General features: G+C 45.2%; 1 pseudogene; it reads left to right on the top strand.

Moving 5' to 3' along the window:
* The first annotated feature begins 21,220 nt into the window (after positions 1-21,220).
* On the top strand, positions 21,221-21,338 carry LOC126472176 (5S ribosomal RNA; annotated as a pseudogene).
* The last annotated feature ends 338 nt before the right edge of the window (positions 21,339-21,676 follow it).

Genomic DNA, 21,676 nt, shown 5'->3' with positions numbered 1-21,676 from the left:
TTCTAAGTTCTAGGGGACTGATGACCTCAGATGTTAAGTCCCATAGTGCTCAGAGCCATTTTGAACCATCATTACAGCATGGCTTGTATGAACCTAAATTTTAGCGTTGTGATAAACCCATTTCCCATAGATCTAGCACTCTGCGTCACTTTAACACATGTTGGAACTTAATTCCTTGCAATCCATGAGACATAATGACACTTGGTTTCCCGGTTCCATATCGTCTAATAGCTCTTACGTATGGCCTACGCTTACGCCATACATTTGCAATCTCGATCACGCGTTGCTGCTAGAATACTCCATACGTCCTCAGCGTTTAAATTTATGCAGATTTTTCTTTTGGGGTACTACAGTTCTCTGAGACCTTAGTATCTGCACTTCGATTGAGGGGTAAATTTCAATTTAAAACGTTAATTCTTGTAGAGAGGGTTGTGGGTTTCACTATAGCCAGTTGGCAAGTACAACTTCCCGTAAGTAAAGACATTTTCGACGAATAGTTACCAAGCATTTTCATTCATTTACTGTGAAGGAATTACTCTCTTTTTTGAGAGTTCATTTACTTCAGGCTTTTTATTTCTTCGCCTAGCGTTGTACCCCTAGTTCATTTGCACTCAATAGCGTACGTTGCTGCGACTGCGAAACACACAAGAACAACGTGCGCAGTGGCAACGAAGCCATCAGTAACGCGAATGGCCGTCGCCAACGAGGTAAGGGCTTTGAAATTGTGGGTGAATAGCTCACGGAGATGATGAAAAGCCTTTGATCAACGCGCTGGTTCGTAGAAACCGTATGCGGGCTTATTTGAGCGCCTTTCAGGTACTGTAGTGTATTGTTCGTGTAGTGCAAGCACGATAGACCATTCACTCCGTCACTCTGATCGCTCATTACATTTGTCGCGTGGCAACTTCATACACCTTATGTTCCTTCTGTTGGGACGGCCACAGCTGCTTATAAGAACATTGCTAGTTTTGCGGGTTCCGTAACTTCTATTATTTATCTGCAGATAATTATAGTTTATTATTTGCTAGCATTTCATTTCCACGAGTACTTTGTCTCGTATAGATACAGTTTTTTCTTCACGTCAGTAGTAACTTGCACTAAGAGTATATTGGTATTGAAAAAGATGGTAATAATTGGACAGTGTGTTCCGTACGCGTATTGTTCCTTAAGTCACTCCTCCAAGATGTTTCAAATGAAAAGAAGTTCTGCAAGTTCAGCTAACAGTGAGAATACATACAGGATAGAGTAAGGTAAGTGTCGTCTGCTTCTGTAAGACATGTAAACGCTTCAGCGACCACCGTTAGTGGCATAGATGTAGTATCGTGCAGATAACGGAGCTGTGAACAAGGAGGAAAAGCCACTACAAAATGATAAGAAACTATTTGATGGCTTCCAGATAATGTGAGGCTGGTGTGAAGCCTGACAGATGTCTGGAGGAAATGGAACGCTTTAAACTACGAACATCTTGATCGAACGCTGCCCAGCTAATACTCTAGTATTTCCATGTGTGTCGGACATGTTAATTAAAATTTCACCCTTACGTGAACTTATTTTCGGTAAGTAGAGAAAACCGTCATTCCTACAGATAGACAATAGTGTGAGTGTATGATAGCTGTAGGCTTGTTTAAAGACACTGCAACTTCCCAGGTGAAGATCGCAACATAGAGTGCGATTATGCTGCTTATCGCAACTTCCCTCCTCTGAGAAAGGTCGAAATATGGACGTGAGGGACAGGCGAGCCTAGTACTGAGAGATCACACAGACGGTGGGCTGTGGTGCAATGAATGCAGAACGAGTAGTGACGAAATGGACTCCGGACAAGAGCTTGGCAAGAAACGTAGGCACGGGCTCTTCTAGGCGAACTAAGTCCTGATAAGATTATAAGATTTTTCGACTCATGCTGACTAGTAGATGGATGACAATACGTGAAATCCGGGTGAAAGATACAGGCAGAGCGTCACCACTAACCGTCGGGAACAGTTTACTGCAAGTACTGTTGTGTTCTCGAGACGCCACACGTCGTGCGTCACTGGTTCAAAAAATGGTTCAAATGGCTCTGAGCACTATGGGACTCAACAGCTGAGGTCATTAGTCCCCTAGAACTTAGAATTAGTTAAACCTAACTAACCTAAGGACATCACAAACATCCATGCCCGAGGCAGGATTCGAACCTGCGACCGTAGCGGTCTTGCGGTTCCAGACTGCAGCGCCTTTAACCGCACGGCCACTTCGGCCGGCCTGCGTCACTGGTACCACAGCACAGAGAACAGAGACTTGCTTGGTGTTTATCCAGAGTCAACTGGGATGTTCAGTGGCATTCTGTGGTGTTCATTGACGAATCTTGCTTCTCCCTGTGGCAGTCAGAGTGACGCCAACGTGTCTATAGACGAGCAGTAAATATCAGAGGCAACAGCGATTTTCGTGAGTTGTATGTGTCCCAATCCTGGAATCATGGTGTGTAGAGGTATTGAATATCACTAATTGGACTGTTTTTGCAACTAGTGAAGGGATGCTGAATGCTCGGCAGTATGTAGCAAGAATGGTAGCAGCTGTTGTCTTATCTTAATGACGAGGGTATCAGTGGGCATATTCTAGCAGGACAATCCAAGACCTATAATAGCACTACAATGTACGGATCCTTGACTGCTCTGCCCAGTCCCTCGATTCGTCACCCATAGAGCATCTTAGAGACAGTCTGCATGACACACTGACAAGGGGACCCTCCATACCGTAAATCACGGATTTTGATGGGCTTCAAATATGTTGTAGAGGTGTCCGCAGCTCGTGGTCGTGTGGTAGCGTTTTCGCTTCCCGCGCCCAGGTTCCCGGGTTCGATTCCCGGCGGGGTCAAGGATTTTCTCTGCCTGGTGATGATTGGGTGTTGTGTGCTGTACTTGAGGTTAGTTAGGTTTAAGTAGTTCTAAGTTCTAGGGGACTGATGACCATAGATGTTAAGTCCCATAGTGCTCAGAGCCATTTTTTTGTTGTAGAGGTACTTACCCTGAGTACCTGTCTATCCGGTATTTTAGTGAGGGGCCTTGGTTTTGGAGAAAATTGATTTTGAAGTTCATTGCACGCTTTGTATACCTGTAACATTACACACAGCACGAGCAAGTCAGCGCAGCGCAGCGGTAAAGATTCACGGCTGCCACGCTGCTGGAAGTACCATGCTCGAATCCCGCTCGTGAACAGTTTTTTTTTTTTTTTTTGTTATAAAATCGACCGAATTTTTCAGTTTTATTTCAAAGAATATCAACAAGCAGTGTAAGGTGTGCGAAAATATAAAGATATATTCAGTTATTAATTTTTTCAAATACCGGTATTCATTCCGTTTGTGGTTCGCATCATATTCTCCCAATTCATCTTCTTCGTTGAAACCTATCAATTCATAATCAATAATTATCTGTCTTTCAGCCAAGAGATCCTGTGTTGCGATACATATCTCATCGCCAGTTGCAACGGAATCGGCAGAGATCACGCTAGGCTGTGTATTCGTTACGAGATTCAAATCGCGGAGTAGATTTTCGGCGTATTTAAGGGCATTTGAGATTTCGCCTTTTGATTCTTCGTTCAACTCCTCTACTTGTGGATCTTCTGGCTACACTACTGCAGAAACACTTTATTAATCTGTTTCACAGAAATTTTCTAACACGCGGCACTAGAGATGCTTTGCGAGCTACTGACGATGTAGTTAGATTCGAAAGTAAAGGAATGCATCTCGCAACCTCATTGACCTAGGGGCTGGGGATCCCGTTACGGCTAACGGTATTCACGGGAGAGGGGACGATAATGGGAGGAGATCGATTTCAGGTAATACAAGAAGCGACCGTTGTACGAAGATTTGGACTCCAACTGCGAACCACAAAAGGAATAAATGTTTGAAAATATTAATAACTGAATATATCTTTATAATTTGGCACACCTTACACTGTTTGTTGATACTCTTTGAAATAAAACTGAAAAAAAGTACACGAGTAGGATTCGAACACGGTACCTCTACATCAACATCTACATTTATACTCCGCAAGCCACCCAAAGGTGTGTGGCGGAGGGCATTTTACGTGCCACTGTCATTACCTCCCTTTCCTGTTCCAGTCGCTTATGGTTCGCGGGAAGAACGACTGTCTGAAAGCCTCCGTGCGCGCTCTAATCTCTATAATTTTACATTCGTGATCTCCTCGGGAGGTATAAGTAGGGGGAAGCAATATATTCGATACCTCATCCAGAAACGCACCCTCTCGAAACCTGGCGAGCAATCTACACCGCGATGCAGAGCGCCTCTCTTGCGGAGTCTGCCACTTGAGTTTATTAAACATCTCCGTAACGCTATCACGGTTACCAAATAACCCTGGGACGAAACGCGCCGCTCTTCTTTGGATCTTCTCTATCTCCTCCGTCAAACCGATCTGGTACGGATCGCACACTGATGAGCAATACTCAAGTATAGGTCGAACGAGAGTTTTGTAAGCCACCTCCTTTGTTGATGGACTACATTTTCTAAGCACTCTCCCAATGAATCTCAATCTGGTACCCGCTACAGAGCCTATGGAATATCAGACCTGCTGTGTCTCTGGATTGAAGAGTTTTTAGCAAACAGAACACAGCATGTTGTTATCAATGGAGAGACGTCTACAGACGTTAAAGTAACCTCTGGCGTGCCACAGGGGAGTGGGTATCCGCTTACCAACAATTAATTTTATATGATCATTCCACTTCAAATCGTTCCGCACGCATACTCCCAGATATTTTACAGAAGTAACTGCTACCAGTGTTTGTTCCGCTATCATATAATCATAAAATAAAGGATCCTTCTTTCTATGTATTCGCAATACATTACATTTGTCTATGTTAAGGGACAGTTGCCACTTCCTGCACCAAGTGCCTATCCGCTGCAGATCTTCCTGCATTTCGCTACAATTTTCTAATGCTGCAACTTCTCTGTATACTACAGCATCATCCGCGAAAAGCCTCATGGAACTTCCGACACTATCTACTAGGTCATTTATATATATTGTGAAAAGCAATGGTCCCATAACACTCCCCTGTGGCACGCCAGATGTTACTTTAACGTCTGTAGACGTCTCTCCATTGATAACAACATGCTGTGTTCTGTTTGCTAAAAACTCTTCAATCCAGCCACACAGCTGGTCTGATATTCCGTAGGCTCTGTAGCCGTGAACCTTCACCACTGCGCTACACTGGCTTGCTCGGGATATGTGTAATTTTCAGGGTATACAAAGCACGCAATGAACTTCAAAATCGATTTTCTAAAAAACCAAGGGCCGTCGCTAAAACACCGGATAGCCAGATACCCAGGGTAAGTGCCTCTACAACGTATTTGAAGCGCATCAAAATCCGTGATTTACAATATGGAGGGTTCCCTTGTGAGTACAAGACCGAGCGAGGTCGCGCAGTGGTTAGCACACTGGCCGCGCATTCGTCAGGACAATTCAAATCCACGTCTGACGATCCATATTCATGTTTTTAGTGATTTCCCTAGATCCCTTAAGGCAAATGCCGGGAGGGTCCTTTGAAAAGCTCACGGCCGATTTCCTTCCCCATCCTTCCGTAAGCTGAGCTTACGATCCGTCGCTAACCACCTCGCTGTCGACGGGACGTTTAACTCTAATCTTCCTCCCTTCCATTTATGGGTAAGAGGGTGTATTTGTGCCCGTGGGGTTGTAACGAGCGTGGTGCAGATGACATGGTACATTTTCTATAGGATCCGAGGCTGAAATATTATTCTAAAATGAACACATGTAAAGACACTACAAAGTAGTATCCAAATTATAAATTTAGCATGCTCAACAAAAAGATTGCTTCTGAGTACAATACCCATACATTGCTAAACTAGTTGTAGGCATTACATTATTTTATAGCAAAGGGAAACATAATCTACAGACGGTACAATAGTAATGAAATGTGTTGTACTACTAATATAATAATACTACTAATAGTAGTTGTAGTAGTAGTAGTAGTAGTGGTGTACCAAACAACACAATTCTTCAAAACTCCGTAATTTTTACCCATTTCGATGTATAAGTTTGAAATTCGGCTCAAAGGTGACTGTACATTCCTATGTAATGGTGCATGACCGTGGCGCCCTGTGACGTCATCCTCGAGCTCGCTGACGCTTGAAACAGCAAGATGACGACATATGCGAAAAAAAAGGCCAGAGCTCAGAATTTCAAGTGATGTATAAATTTGGCTAATGACGTTACATTGGCACCAAATTTGACCAGAATTGTGACCAACAAAGCATCAATGTGTCATACGATAGTAATTTCGCTACTATTACCCACATTCACCCCTTCTTTGGCCGCCTCTGCGATGGATTTCAGATCCGCGACGCCAGCGTTGAAATCTTGCGGTTTTCTTAAGGGTGGCTGAAGAGAGCTTGTTAGACACACCGCCGCTCAGAACAGGCGTGAAAACACCTGAAGAAGTGGTATAAATGGTGTCAATGATACCACCCATTCCCTATGGGCATTGATCCCAACACGTTTTGCGATCAAGAACGGCAGTTCCCAGTGGGATAAGCAACGGTACGACATTCTTGACAACCTTTGACACTGCTGGAAACCCCCTCGTCCCAAACCTTTCAACCCTCCTCTTAGGACATCGTGGGCCAGCAACACCACTGAATATAATTGCACCTCTTCGGAACGCAATGCGACGGCAATTTTTCCTCCGGTGTGCACGGTGGTACTATTAGAGAGACCGTTCAAAACGACGAAATTTGAATTTCATCCAAGGCAATAAACAGTGCTTACCCTTTTCCCCCCGTTTGTTTCGGGCCCTCCTAGAGACAATCTGTGACGGCGGGTAGGCTACACTGCTACCACAGCGCCTAATAGTAGTCATGCTGAATCGGAGGGTTGTCAAGGGGTTGCCTGTATGCAAGCTACTAGGACTCTGTCACAGCTTTAGGACTCGAAATCGATACTTTTGCCTTTCGGAGGATAGCGCTCATCCCGACACATAGTTTTAATCTGCGAGAAAGTTTCATATCATCGCACACTCTGCTGCAGAGTGAAAATTTCATTCTGAAATTATCAACGTAATTTTTGTCTACATCTGATTGATAAACGTACTCACACGTTGTGGGTAAAATTCCCCGTATTTTGAGTAGATCTTTGCAATGAGCTAGACTACTATTTTGATTATTATTCTTATGGCTCTCTTGTGCAATTTGAAAATGTGTCCATGTTTTGTACATTTCTTCTCCAGAAAAAAATTCCATAGCTAAGAATTGCATTTGCATATGTATAGAATGTAACTATAAGGCACTGGCTATTAGACACCGATTACAGTACTCTAAGGACGTCAAAATGGCTCTAAGCACTGTGGAACTTACCATCTGAGGTCATCAGTCCTCTAGACTTAGAACTGCTTAAACCTAACTAACCTAAGGACATCACACACATTCATGCCCGAGGCATGGATGCGGAGCACTAGTCCTTACCCGGCCTCCACGTTTGCCTTATATATTACCCTTGCAAGATATTTTTGATATGACTCATTCCGCATCATAGCGAACTGTCACAATTATGATCCACAGAACATAAAAATAACTACTAGGTCTACAACTTTGCTTCCGCCGTTTTTTCTCGAAGCTCGGGGCTTTATTGTGAAAAATTTACAAAAAAATTATGATTCATAGGATTGCCCATCTCTGGCCACTACATTCTCCCATCTTTCGGATAGCATACGAATCCCGTGGCGGAAGGACTGGGCGTTCTTGTGGGGATCCATGAATCGATTCAATTTTGCACTTCTTCATATGATCGGAAGAGCTGGTGAGCCAGACTGTATGCCACTGATCGAAAAAGCTGATACTCAGAGACAGCAACGTATGGAGAATACGGCGGGAGGGATAAGACTTCTCATTTCAACGTTTCCATGTATTTTTTGACGGATTTTGCGACATGGTGTCGAGCACTGACCTGCCGCAAAATTACCTTTATGTGTCTATCGCTGTATTGTGGCCGTTTGTGTTTCAGTGCAGGACTCGAATGCATCAATTGCTTTCGATAATGATATCCTGTGACTGTCTTCGTCTGTTTCAGTAGCTACGAAAATGTTCTGTCTTCCCCCGCCATGCCGGTCTTCGACTTAAAAATCATCGTTCTTAAGGCGTTGAGAACATTCTCTGCACGTTATTCCAGTAATAGTCCCCTTATCATTGGTCTTACCTAGCATTTTAAGAGCGACAGCCCCAGATTTCTTCGTGTTCATCATCATCATCATCATCATCATCATCATGTAAGACTGATTATGCCTTTCAGCGTTCAGTCTCGAGCATAGTCCCCCTTATAAAATTCCTCCATGATCCCCTATTCAGTGCTAACATTGGTGCCTCTTCTGATGTTAAGCCTATTACATCAAAATCTCTCCTCACCAAATCCAGGTACCTTCTCCTTGGTCTACCCCGACTCCTCCTACCCTCTACGGCTGAACCCATGAGTCTCTTGGGTAACCTTGCTTCTCCCATGTTTTTAACATGAACCCACCATCTAAACCTGTTCGCCCTGACTGCTACATCTATAGAGTTCATTCCCAGTTTTTCTTTGATTTCCTCATTGTGGACACCCTCCTGCCATTGTTCCCATCTATTAGTACCTGCAGTCATCCTAGCTACTTTCATATCCGTAACCTCAACCTTATTGATAAGGTAACCTGAATCCACTCATCTTTCGCTCCCATACAACAAAGTTGGTCGAAAGATTGAACGGTGCACAGATAACTTGGTCTTGGTATTGACTTTCTTCTTGCAGAAGAGAGTAGATCGTAGCTGAGCGCTCACTTCATTAGCTTGGCTACACCTCGTTTCCAGTTCTTTCACTATGTTGCCATCCTGTGAGAATATGCATACTAAGTACTTGAAACCGTCCACCTCTTCTAACTTTGTTCCTCCTATTTGGCACTCAATCCGTTTATATCTCTTTCCCACTGACATTACTTTCGTTTTGGAAATGCTAATCTTCATACCATAGTCCTTGCATTTCTGATCTAGCTCTGAAATATTACTTTGCAAACATTCAATCGAATCTGCCATCACAACAAAGTCATCCGCATGTGCGAGACTGCTTATTTTGTGTTCACATATCTTAATCTCACCCAGCCAGTCTATTGTTTTCAACATACGATCCAACAGTGTAGACAGGTTGCAGCCTTGTCTTACCCCTGAAACTACTCTGAACCATGAACTCAATTTACTGTCAACTCTAACTGCTGCCTTACTATCTATGTAAAGACCTTTAATTGCTTGCAAAAGTTTGCCTCCTATTCCCTAATCTCGAAGAACAGACAATAACTTCCTCCTAGGAACCCGGTCATATGCCTTTTCTAGAGGCATATGACCGGGTTCCTAGGAGGAAGTTATTGTCTGTTCTACGAGATTTCTTCATGTTAAAGCAGAAAATTGAAACTTCCCGCAAAAGGCGAGAAATGGGTACGTAAGTTGACGTACTTAGTCGATAATAACCTTATGATGCAATCACAAATCGACTAATATTTTTACGGAATTATGTTTACAGATGTCTAAGCTTATTGTATTACACCTATGACCAACCACCTGAACCCCACTTGCCGCTACTGCCGTCTATTGCAAAACGGCGGAAGCAAAGTTTTAGACCTAATAATTCACTGGTGTTGATGGTGCACCATTGTGTGGGCTAGCGTAGTCTGACATTTGTGAGGAGGTACATATTGCAAAATGATGTCTGCTTGAAATCCATGTCTGATTCCGCTTTTTTCCTTTAATTCAGTTAGTCCGAAAGTCTTGTATAGTATTCTCCGGTTATGGATTTATCTTTTGGAAGTAATCAGTATGCAGTACTTCTCTTGCATCGGAAGAAACACTGCCCATGATATTTACGATAGTTAAAATCTCCTTTGCCATTTAAGTAAAATATCTCACGCTTACGCTCGCTACTTTGCCTCTGGCGTCCAGCAGTGGAAACACGTTTTATGACGCATTAAAAACTGTCAGCAAAATCGGTAAGTTTCTTTTAAAAACCGCCTACAGACGCTGCTGCTTTTGTTTGACGACGAGAATGCAGGATAAGGCCCTGTCTACACTTTTCTGTTCCATACGCACTCCTGTGTGTTTTCTATTGCCATCTGTCCTCATTCGTTGCTGTCATCGTTTTGGTTATTATTATTATTTTTATATCCAGAACAGTACAATAAAATTATTTATAAAATCAAACATATCTACAATACATATACAGGATTTTGTACAAGCCAAATTGGTTTTGAGGCCCAGAAATTGGCAGTCTTGATTGCTGGAACATTTTCTGCGGCCAGGTCATCAAATGTGCAGGATTCAGGTAACTTCGGGCAGACCAAGAGGTGTGCATCATCTTGAGATTCTCCGCATTCGCAGGCTGCATCTCCAGAAATGTATCCCCAACGTTTCATGTTTTGTTTGCACCGCATCCCCCCAGTCCACCGTCTGTTCAAAGTCTTTCACGTCTCAGAGGGTAGTTGGAAACCACCAACAATATGGCGAGTTGAAGGCGAAGATGTAATTTCTTCAGTTGTTTATAGGAAACTCTTTCTGGGCTTCAACCTTGAACACGGTGCTTCACTTCCAAACATGGAGTGCATGGGATCGTTTTCCTGTTTTTTCTTTTCAACTTCAGCCGCTGTTCATCGCCTTATCTCCGAGGTTGCTATGTCTGCAAGCTGATACACTACTGGCCATTAAAATTGCTACACAAAGAAGAAATGCAGATGATAAACGGGTATTCATTGGACAAATATATTATACTAGAACTGACATGTAATTACATATTCACGCAATTTGGGTGCATAGATCCTGAGAAATCAGTACCCAGAACAACCACCTCTGGCCGTAATAACGGCCTTGATACGCCTGGGCATTGAGTCAAACAGAGCTTGGATGGCGTTTAGAGGTACAGCTGCCAGTGCAGCTTCAACACGATATCACAGTTCATCAAGAGTAGTGACTGGCGTATTGTGACGAGCCAGTTGCTCGGCCACCGTTGACCAGACGTTTTCAGTTGCTGAGAGATGTGGAGAATGTGCTGGTCAGGGCAGCAGTCGAACATTTTCTGTATCCAGAAAGGTCCGAACAGGACCTGCAACATGCTGTCCTGCATTATCCTAATGAAATGTAGGGTTCCGCAAGGATCGAATGAAGCGTAGAGCCACGGGTCGTAAGACATCTGAAATGTAACGTCCACTGTTCAAAGTTCCGTCAATGCGAACAAGAGATGACCGAGACGTGTAACCAATGGCACCCCATACCATCAAGCCTGATCATACGCCTGTATGGCGATGACGAATACACGCTTCCAATGTGCGTTCACCATGATGTCGCCAACCACGGATGCGACCATCATGATGCTGTAAACAGAACCTGAATTCATCCGAAAAAATGACGTTTTGCCATTCGTGCACCCAGGTTCGTCGTTGAGTACACCATCGCATGCGCTCCTGTCTGTGATGCAGCGTCAAGGGTAACCGCAGCCATGGTCTCCGAGCTGATAGTCCATGCTGCTGCCAACGTCGTCGAACAGTTCGTGCAGATGGTTGTTGTCTTGCAAACGTCCCCATTTGTTGACTCAGGGACGGAGACGTGGTTGCATGATCCGTTACAGCCACGCGGATAAGATGCCCGTCATCTCTACTGCTAATGATACGAGGCCGTTGGGATCCAGCACGCGTTCCGTATTACCCTCCTGAAGCCATCGATTCCATATTCTGCTAACAGTTATTGGATCTCAACCAACGCGAGCAGCAATGTCGCGATACGATAAACCGCAATCGCGATGGGCTACAATCTCACCTTTATCAAAGTCGAAAACGTGATGGTATGCATTTCTCCTCCTTACAAGAGGCACCACAACAACGTTTCACCAGTCAACGCCGGGTAACTGCTGTTTGTGTATGAGAAATCGGTTGGAAACTTTCCTCATGCGAGCACGTTGTAGGTGTCGCCACCGGCGCCAACCTTATGTGAATGCTCTGAAAAGCTAATCATTTGCGTATCACAGCATCTTCTTCCTGTCGGTTAAATTTCGCGTCTATAGCGCGTCATATTCGTGGTGTAGCAATTTTAATGGCCAGTAGTGTAGATCTTGTCGACTGGTCGTAGGCAACGTCCTATGATGCTGCCTGTCTCATTGAGAGCAGTATCAGCATGCTTGGTGTGTGCAGAGTTCTGCCAGACTGTGCTGCATATTCATCTGTGGAGAAACATGAAGCTACGGCAGATTTATTTATTTATTTTCATTTCAAGTTCCTTAGGAGCAAATTGAGGAGCCAATATCCCAGGTCATGGAACGTGTCAGTACATGGAATTACAACACAAAAGTAGTAACAGATAGAAATAAAATGTTTATGAACCCGAAAAAAACCAATACAAACGTTAAAGTAAATGCAAACAACAATACATTTGGTTGAGCTCCCCATGAGCTATTAGTGAGCTTGCGTATCATATTATTTTGTAAACAACAATACATTTGGTTGAGCTCCCCATGAGCTATTAGTGAGCTTGCGTATCATATTATTTTGTCTGCTGACTTCGAGCTTTGTTTTCTCGTAGTGATCTTTGAAAGTGAGTGTTCGGTCAAGCTTAACTCCGAGGTATGTAGGGGGTGTATGTATGTTGTAATTGCATTCCCCTCCAAGTTACATCCAGTTTTCTTCTAGCTTGTCTATTTCTCAAGTGAAACGCACGCACCTGTGTTTTGGGTGGGTTAGGCTTTAGGTAGTTGTTGTCATAGAACTTTCTCTGGTCTTCGAGGGTTGCTGTTGGTTTCATTTCCACCTCTTCAAATGTGGGCTGCAACTGCTGTATCGTCAGCATAGATGAAAGCTCTCATATCTGTCTCGACAGTCTGGTCATTAGTGTAGATATTGTACGACATTTAAGATGATGTAGACCGCTCGCCTGGTGCAAGTCTTTCGATTTGACGCCACTTCGGCGACTTGCGCGTCCATGGGGATGAAATGATGATTATTAGGACAACACAACACCCAGTCCCTGAGCGGAGAAAATCTCCGACCCAGCCGGGAATCGAACCCGGGCCCTTAGGAGTGACCGTCCGTCGCGCTGACCACTCAGCTGCCGGGGGCAGACATGATGAGGTATGACCAAGACCCACCATGGCAACAAAAATGAGTCTTGGTCATACCTCATCATCTTAAATGCAGCAAAGAACGTCGTTGGTCCATCAACCATCCATTCACCCAGCTACGAGTATATATCCCGTTCACGTCCACTTCATTTCCATTACTATTACACACGGTTCAGCCACATTAATGTGACCACTGCCTGTGTTTGGCGTCAACGTGCAATAATCACTCACAGACGGCAGTTGGCAGCCCTAGCAGTGGAGGGTACATAAAGCTTGTCGGGGGATCGCGGAAAACAGTGCAGTCTCCGTAATGCTCAAACGGAGCCGTTCATCTGACCTCCAAAGGACACGATGTTGGCTTTCAGACCAAAGGTGGAAGCATTTCCGAAACGGCTCAGTCTGTAAACCGTTAGCGTGTCGTGGTTAAAGTATACCGTACATGGCAAAATGGCGCCAAATAAACCTGGCTTAGAGGCAACCGTAGTCACCACAGGCCATAGATGACAGAGGTCAACGACGACTGTGGAGGCGTGTGCGGGCATGTAGACATACTACTGTTGTGTAACTGATTACCCGGATGAACCAGAGGTACCAAATGTGTGCCTTCTCAACCACGGTTCAATGAACGTTGCTTCATATGGGCCTCCGTAGCAGGAGCGTGGTTCATACACCCACGCTGACTGCTGTTCAACGGCGACGGAGGCTGGAATTTTCACGCCAGTATAGCAACTGAACGTCCACTGAGTGTCAACAGATGGCTTTTTCAGAGTCCGCAGCTCGTGGTCTCACGGTCGCGTTCCCTTTCCCGAGCACGGGGTCCCGGGTTCGATTCCCGGCGCGGTCAGGCATTTTCACCTGCCTCGAGATGACTGGGTGTTCGTGTTGTCCTCATCCTTTCATCACCATTCATGGAAGTGGCGATATTGGACTGAGCAAAGGTTGGGCATTTGTACGAGCGCTGATAACCGTGCAGTTCAGCGCCCCACAAACCAAACATCATCCTCTTTTTCAGATGAATCACATTTTATGCTCCATCAGACAGATGGACATTGACGTGTTCTGGGTGAAACGTCTGAAAGGAAACACACTGCAACAATAGTCAGAAGGGTTCAGATCGGAGGCCATTCCCTGTGTGATTTCTTCATTCTGGAAGGTCCATTGGATCAACATAGGCTTGCAGCTATCCTTGTGGACCACATCCACCCCAACTCGCAGTTTGTTTTTCCTCGGCACAATGAACTCAACGTGACACTGCAGCATGATCTCTGATCGACTTGTTCGTTTACGTGGCTCTCTTAGTAATTACCAACATCCAACATTCATCACCACACTGTTCGCTGAGAATTCTCTCTCTCTCTCTCTCTCTCTCTCTCTCTCTCTCTCTCTTTTTTTTTTTTGTTTTTTGTTTTTTTCATGTTTATCGTATAAGAAGTCCCTGTCTCATTGCCATAACACAAAACTGGGAATATACAGTGATTTTAAAGATTCCTTTTAAGAAACATTTTAAGCTTCGTGTCGAAACTCCTATCTGGTTTCAAAAAGCCGTTCAGGCCATTTTTATTGTTATGTTTGTTTATTTTCATGCCCCTTCGGCATTTGCATTTAACTGCACTATTTGGCGAGCATTAGACAAAGCGTCACATTTGTTACGAAAACGATCGCCACAGAGAACTCCTACTGAAATATTTACTGTACTCTCTTTATCGACATAATATTTTATGTCCCTCTACTCCAACGTCCGCATCTCGTGGTCTTGCGGTAGCGTTCTCGCTTCCCGTATACGGGCTCCCGGGTTCGATTCCTGGCGGGGTCAGGGATTTTTCCCTGCCACCAGATGACAGGGTTTTGTGTCGTCTTCATCATCATCATTCATCCCCATTACGGTCGGAGGAAGGCAATGGCAAACCACCTCCGCTAGGACCTTGCTTAGTACAGCGGTGCGGGCCTCCCGCATCGTCCCCTCATCATCATCATCTACTCCAAATCACGCAGTAGGATATTGTTTGGTCCGATTAAAGACTAGACCTTAGTCTTTTAGCTTAACAGGATGATTAAATCCGCAAGAAACGTAAATAAACAAAATGTAGTGAATTTTCAAGCTGTTTTCATCCGTGGTCGTAGTTTTCGTTCGTCCGTAGTGCTGATCATCTTCAGTAGCGTTAAGGCCACGTTTGTATTCAGCTGTCCATTTATCAAATTTCGAATGTGGAGAAGCCAGCCTTTTATATACCCTCTCCAACTCTGCATTCATTTCAATTGTCGACATACTTTCTGAATTATATAATGTAGCGACGGAACAAGTTCTTGTCTATGGGTTTAACCGAAAAACTCTGACACACCACCTGTAAAAAGCCGTAGAAACAAAACCATTTCGTAGCAAAAGTTGAACCTTGACGTAAGTTATTGCGAAATGGTACCTACGCTACAAAAGTTACTTTTCATGGGTACTATCACCACCTCTGTGTACATTTCGACTTTTCCCTCGTATTGGCTGCAGAGGAATACAGTGCCACTGCGAGTGGTGGAGGACAACTGGGACCTTGAGATACGAACGGAGGACGAGTGCGGTGAGAGTGCGGCTGCACACGAAGCGTACTTTCCGGCCGCAGCACAAGCGCAAACGGGAAGGAACCGAGTCCCTCGAGCGTCATAACTGATTATCTATTGTCATTACGAGAGCCCATTCAGACTGAGGGTGTGCGTGCTACACGTAACGCCAGGCTGGCCTTGCGCGCGCCCACATTTTACCGTATCACGAAAACTCTCCAGAGGCCTAAAAAAAAACTGCAGCATTTTTCACGGGCGTCCGCTATCACTTTCTTAATGTGTTGCTCTTAACCTGGTAATCATATACAAGTCAAGTCCCTATCGTAATAACCTACCGACCACCTCAAAGTGCTACTAACGTACCTGTAATGACCTTAGCTTTTCGTCTCTCGTCCCCGTCTGGCTATCACGCAGTGTTTGTGTTTAGATATCACTCCGCCATCAATTATATATTTTAGTATACCACAGTTCAGTGGAGTCTTTTTATTCAGATGGCAGTGAATATAAATGACCATTTCCTGACAGATAACGTGATGAAGGCTGCACATGTTCTTAACATTTCCTCTTTCCGTGCGTCCTAGCCTGAGGTTTCTGGTTCGAGATTGCGATGTCTCGCAGAGAACTCAATAATTTACTTTAACATGGTAATTATTGAAATGCACTTACAGGGTGACAATTATTGACCTATATGAAATAAAATCGTCATAACTTCTGAACGGTTTGGGTTAGGACGTACAGACTGCACTGTTGGCCCGAGACATGATTGGAATTAGTATGCGCATGTGCACTTGCCTTGTTGTTCTCGAACATTTGCACGTGAAATAAGCAAAATTGGCGCATTTGAGGGACTGAGAATCCGCAGTACGCGATTGAGAAGTCTTCCCACTCTCAATGGGTGATTGTGTAGAGTGCAATGTCCAGTCACTGAATAATCGATGGGATTTTCCTTCGGGACACCGTGACTACCGAACGGTACGTATAGGTTTTGGAAGATGATTTCTTCCCTATTATCCGAAGTGACCGTGATTTCGACAAGATTTGGTTCATGTAAGACGGAGCTCGACCTTATCGAAGCAGGAGAATGTTTGATGTCCCGGAGGAGCACTTTGGGGACCGCATTCTAGCTCTGGGGTAATCAGAGGCCACTGGCATGGGCCTCGATTGGCCACCATATTCTCGGGATCTGAACCCATCCTACTCTTTTTGTGGGGCTATGTTAAAAATAAGGTGTACAGCAATAACCCCAAAACCATTGGTGCCCTCAAAACAGCTATTCAGGGGGTCATCGACAGCATCGCTGTTCCGACGCTTCCGCGGGTCATGCAGAATTTCGCTATTCATCTGAGCCACATCATCCCTAATGATATCAGGCATATCGAACATGTCATAACGTAAATCCGAATATCTGTAGTGACGTTACATTTTGAATAAAGTCTGTGCACGCCGTAGGTTGTAACGAATTTACGTTTTCTTTCATATAGCTCAGTAATTGTCACTCTGTATCTTATGCAGAGTTTATTAATTCTCTTGGCTCAAAATGGTTCAAATGGCTCTGAGCACTATGCGACTTAACTTCTGAGGTCAGCAGTCGCCTAGAACTAATTAAACCTAACTAACCTAAGGACATCACACACATCCATGCCCGAGGCAGGATTCGAACCTGTGACCGTAGCGGTCGCTCGGCTCCAGACTGTAGCGCCTAGAACCGCACGGCCACTCCGGTCGGCATCAATTCTCTTCATCTCTCTGGTTTACACTGTGGTAAGTTTTGGAAATTTCATGCTTTAAAGCATATTCGTTCACATCCTACTGCAAATAAACATTTTTTACAATTCGTTGTCTGGTGAATAATGTTAATTGTTTCTTATGTATAAGTCCATGTTCGATATCCGGTGACCAACTCAGGTTTTTCTGTTGGAAAGGAATGGAACGGAATCCACTCAGTCTCATTAGGAAAAATGCAAAATAAATCAAAATGACGAGTGGAACCACAGGGGTGACGTAAAATTACTATTGTTTCACCATAGTGGGAGTCGCAGGACATTTCTTTATGTCGTTGGAACAGTAAAAAAGGTTTATATTATAATATAGATTTTTCATTGGTAAGTATTATAAAAAGATTCACATTATTATGTTTGAATAATTAAACATTTTGTGTCCTGCTTTGCTTTGAATAAATTGTTTACTTTTGATGAATAGGGAAAGACGAGTGGGCAAATAAACATGGTATCATTGCATGTAGAGCAACACGGGAAGCATTTCGCACATATACACTGAAGCTCCAAAAAGACTGGTATACGCATGCGTATTCAAATATAGAATTATGTAAACAGGCAGAATACGCCACTGCGATCGGCAACTCCTACGTAAAACAAGTGGGTGGCGCAGTTGTTAGACATGTTACTGGTGCTACTATGGCAGGTTACCAGAATTTAAGTGAGTCTGTACGTCGTGTTACAGTCGGCGCAGTAGGGATGGGGCACAGCATCTCCAAGGTAGCGATGGTGGGGATTCTCCCGTACCACCATTTCACGAGCGTAACGTGCATATCAGACATCCGGTAAAATATCAAATCTCCGACATCGCTGCGACCGGGAAAACAACCAGCAAGAACGGGACCAACGACTATTGAAGAGAATCATTCAACGTGACAGAAGTGCATCCTTTCAGCAAATTCCTGTAGATTTCAATGCTGGGCCATCAACAAGTCGCAGCGTGCGAACCATTCAGCGGAACATCATTGATATGGGCTTTGGAAGCCGAAGGCCCACTCGTGTACCGTTGATGACTACACGACACAAAGCCTTAGGCCACACCTGCGGCCGTCAGCTGTTGATGACCGGAAACATGTTGCCTGGTAGGACGAGTCTCGTTTCAAATACACTCCTGGAAATTGAAATAATAACACCGTGAATTCATTGTCCCAGGAAGGGGAAACTTTATTGACACATTCCTGGGGTCAGATACATCACATGATCACACTGACAGAACCACAGGCACATAGACACAGGCAACAGAGCATGCACAATGTCGGCACTAGTACAGTGTATATCCACCTATCGCAGCAATGCAGGCTGCTATTCTCCCATGGAGACGATCGTAGAGATGCTGGATGTAGTCCTGTGGAACGGCTTGCCATGCCATTTCCACCTGGCGCCTCAGTTGGACCAGCGTTCGTGCTGGACGTGCAGACCGCGTGAGACGACGCTTCATCCAGTCCCAAACATGCTCAATGGGGGACAGATCCGGAGATCTTGCTGGCCAGGGTAGTTGACTTACACCTTCTAGAGCACGTTGGGTGGCACGGGATACATGCGGACGTGCATTATCCTGTTGGAACAGCAAGTTCCCTTGCCGGTCTAGGAATGGTAGAACGATGGGTTCGATGACGGTTTGGATGTACCGTGCACTATTCAGTGTCCCCTCGACGATCACCAGTGGTGTACGGCCAGTGTAGGAGATCGCTCCCCACACCATGATGCCGGGTGTTGGCCCTGTGTGCCTCGGTCGTATGCAGTCCTGATTGTGGCGCTCACCTGCACCGCGCCAAACACGCATACGACCATCATTGGCACCAAGGCAGAGGCGACTCTCATCGCTGAAGACGACACGTCTCCATTCGTCCCTCCATTCACGCCTGTCGCGACACCACTGGAGGCGGGCTGCACGATGTTGGGGCGTGAGCGTAAGACGGCCTAACGGTGTGCGGGACCATAGCCCAGCTTCATGGAGACGGTTGCGAATGGTCCTCGCCGATACCCCAGGAGCAACAGTGTCCCTAATTAGCTGGGAAGTGGCGGTGCGGTCCCCTACGGCACTGCGTAGGATCCTACGGTCTTGGCGTGCATCCGTGCGTCGCTGCGGTCCGGTCCCAGGTCGACGGGCACGTACACCTTCCGCCCACCACTGGCGACAACGTCGATGTACTGTGGAGACCTCACGCCCCACGTGTTGAGCAATTCGGCGGTACGTCCGCCCGGCCTCCCGCATGCCCACTATACGCCCTCACTCAAAGTCCGTCAACTGCACATACGGTTCACGTCCACGCTGTCGCGGCATGCTACCAGTGTTAAAGACTGCGATGGAGCTCCGTATGCCACGGCAAACTGGCTGACACTGACGGCGGCGGTGCACAAATGCTGCGCAGCTAGCGCCATTCTACGGCCAACACCGCGGTTCCTGGTGTGTCCGCTGTGCCGTGCGTGTGATCATTGCTTGTACAGCCCTCTCGCAGTGTCCGGAGCAAGTATGGTGGGTCTGACACACCGGTGTCAATGTGTTCTTTTTTCCATTTCCAGGAGTGTAGTATCGAGCGGATGGGCGTGTACGGGTATGGAGATAACCTCATGAATCCATGGAGCCTTCTTGTTAGCAGGGGACTGTTCAAGATGTTGGCGGCTCTGTAATGGTATGGGATGTGTGCAGTTGGACTCATATGGGAGACCTGACACGTTGAGATACGACTCTGAGAGGTGACACGTAAGCATCCTGTCTGATCACCTGCATCCATTCATGTCCATTGTGCAATCCGACGGACTTGAGCAATTCCAGCAGGACAACGCGACACCCCACACGTACAGAATTGCTACAGAGTGGTTCCAGGAACACTCTTCTGAGTTAAACACTTTCGATGGCCACCAAACTTGATTGAGCACATCTGGAATACTTTGCAACGTGCTGTTCAGAAGAGATCTCCATCCTCTCGTATTCTTACGTATTTATGGACAGCCCTGCAGGATGCATGGTGTCAGTTCCCACCAGCACTACTTCAGACATTAGTTGAGTCCATGCCACGTCGTGTTGCGGCACTTTTGCGTGCTCGTGTGGGCCCTACACGATATTGCGCAGGTGTACCATTATCTTTAGCTCTTCAGTGTAATAAAGGAAGCTACAGGTGGTAATTGTGTTCTTTCCTAATAAATCACTTACTGGAACATTATTTATAGAATAAAAGTCACGTCTTTTCACTTAGAAAAGGCAAAAAATTATATTTAAAATATGATACAAAAGGACTAGCATTTTCAACCCTACAGTTTCAAAATTGCATTTTGAAGCATAATTATTACCTTATAAATTACCTTTTACTTTCCTTAGGCGTTACGTATGCTATAAGGAATATTGATATGCTTTCTCGATGATACGAATCGGCGCAATGCACAAAACGTACTGTAAACAAAATGTTTCTGGTTCGAGAGCTTTATTGCACCAAAGAAATTTTGACGATCTTTGCATTTGAACCCCATCTGCATGCCTCATTGCCTGCAGTTTACAACAAATTCGAGAAAATGTGAGTTTCACTTATGACCCCGTTCTCTACGTTTTGTAGGAAACGTCATTTTTCCCTAATAACCCATCTTTTCAATAAAAAGCATTGGCATGGTACAGGTTGGTCTATGACACCCTGCACGATAATGCACAGTGGCATTACTTGCTATAGTTGGTTTCGCGATATGTCATTGTAATAAGATGTTTTACCGTTAGCGTCCGCGTAATGAGTCAGTAATTAGTTGTATCAGTATAATTTGTTGTTTTAAAAATTAAATGGCAGTTTTCAGTTTTTGTGCAACGGCCTTGCCGCAGTGGATACACCGGTTCCCGTCAGATCACTGAAGTTAAGCGCTGTCGGGCGTGGCGGGCACTTGGATGGGTGACCATCCGGCCCGCCATGTGCTGTTGCCATTTTTCGGGGTGCACTCAGCCTCGTGATGCTAACTGAGGAGCTACTCGACCGAATAGTGGCGGCTCCGGTCAAAGAAAACCATCGTAACGACCGGGAGAGCGGTGTGCCGACCACACGCCCCTCCTATCCGCATCCTCAGCTGAGGATGACACGGCGGTCGGATGGTCCCGATGGGCCAGTTGTGGCCTGATGACGGAGTGCTTTCAGTTTTTGTCACTGAAAAATGTGTGTGAAGTGCCCCAACGTGCACGAAAAACGTCACATCCCCACCTCGCAGTTTGTCAGGACAGCTGTGTCAGTTTTGTTATAGGCTACTTCATGCTTCGCCATGGCAACA

Source organism: Schistocerca serialis, chromosome 3 (genome assembly GCF_023864345.2).
Source record: "Schistocerca serialis cubense isolate TAMUIC-IGC-003099 chromosome 3, iqSchSeri2.2, whole genome shotgun sequence".
Taxonomy (NCBI): domain Eukaryota; kingdom Metazoa; phylum Arthropoda; class Insecta; order Orthoptera; family Acrididae; genus Schistocerca; species Schistocerca serialis.
The sequence above is the reverse complement of the archived record's forward strand: the minus strand, read 5'-3'. Positions and strand labels throughout refer to the sequence as shown.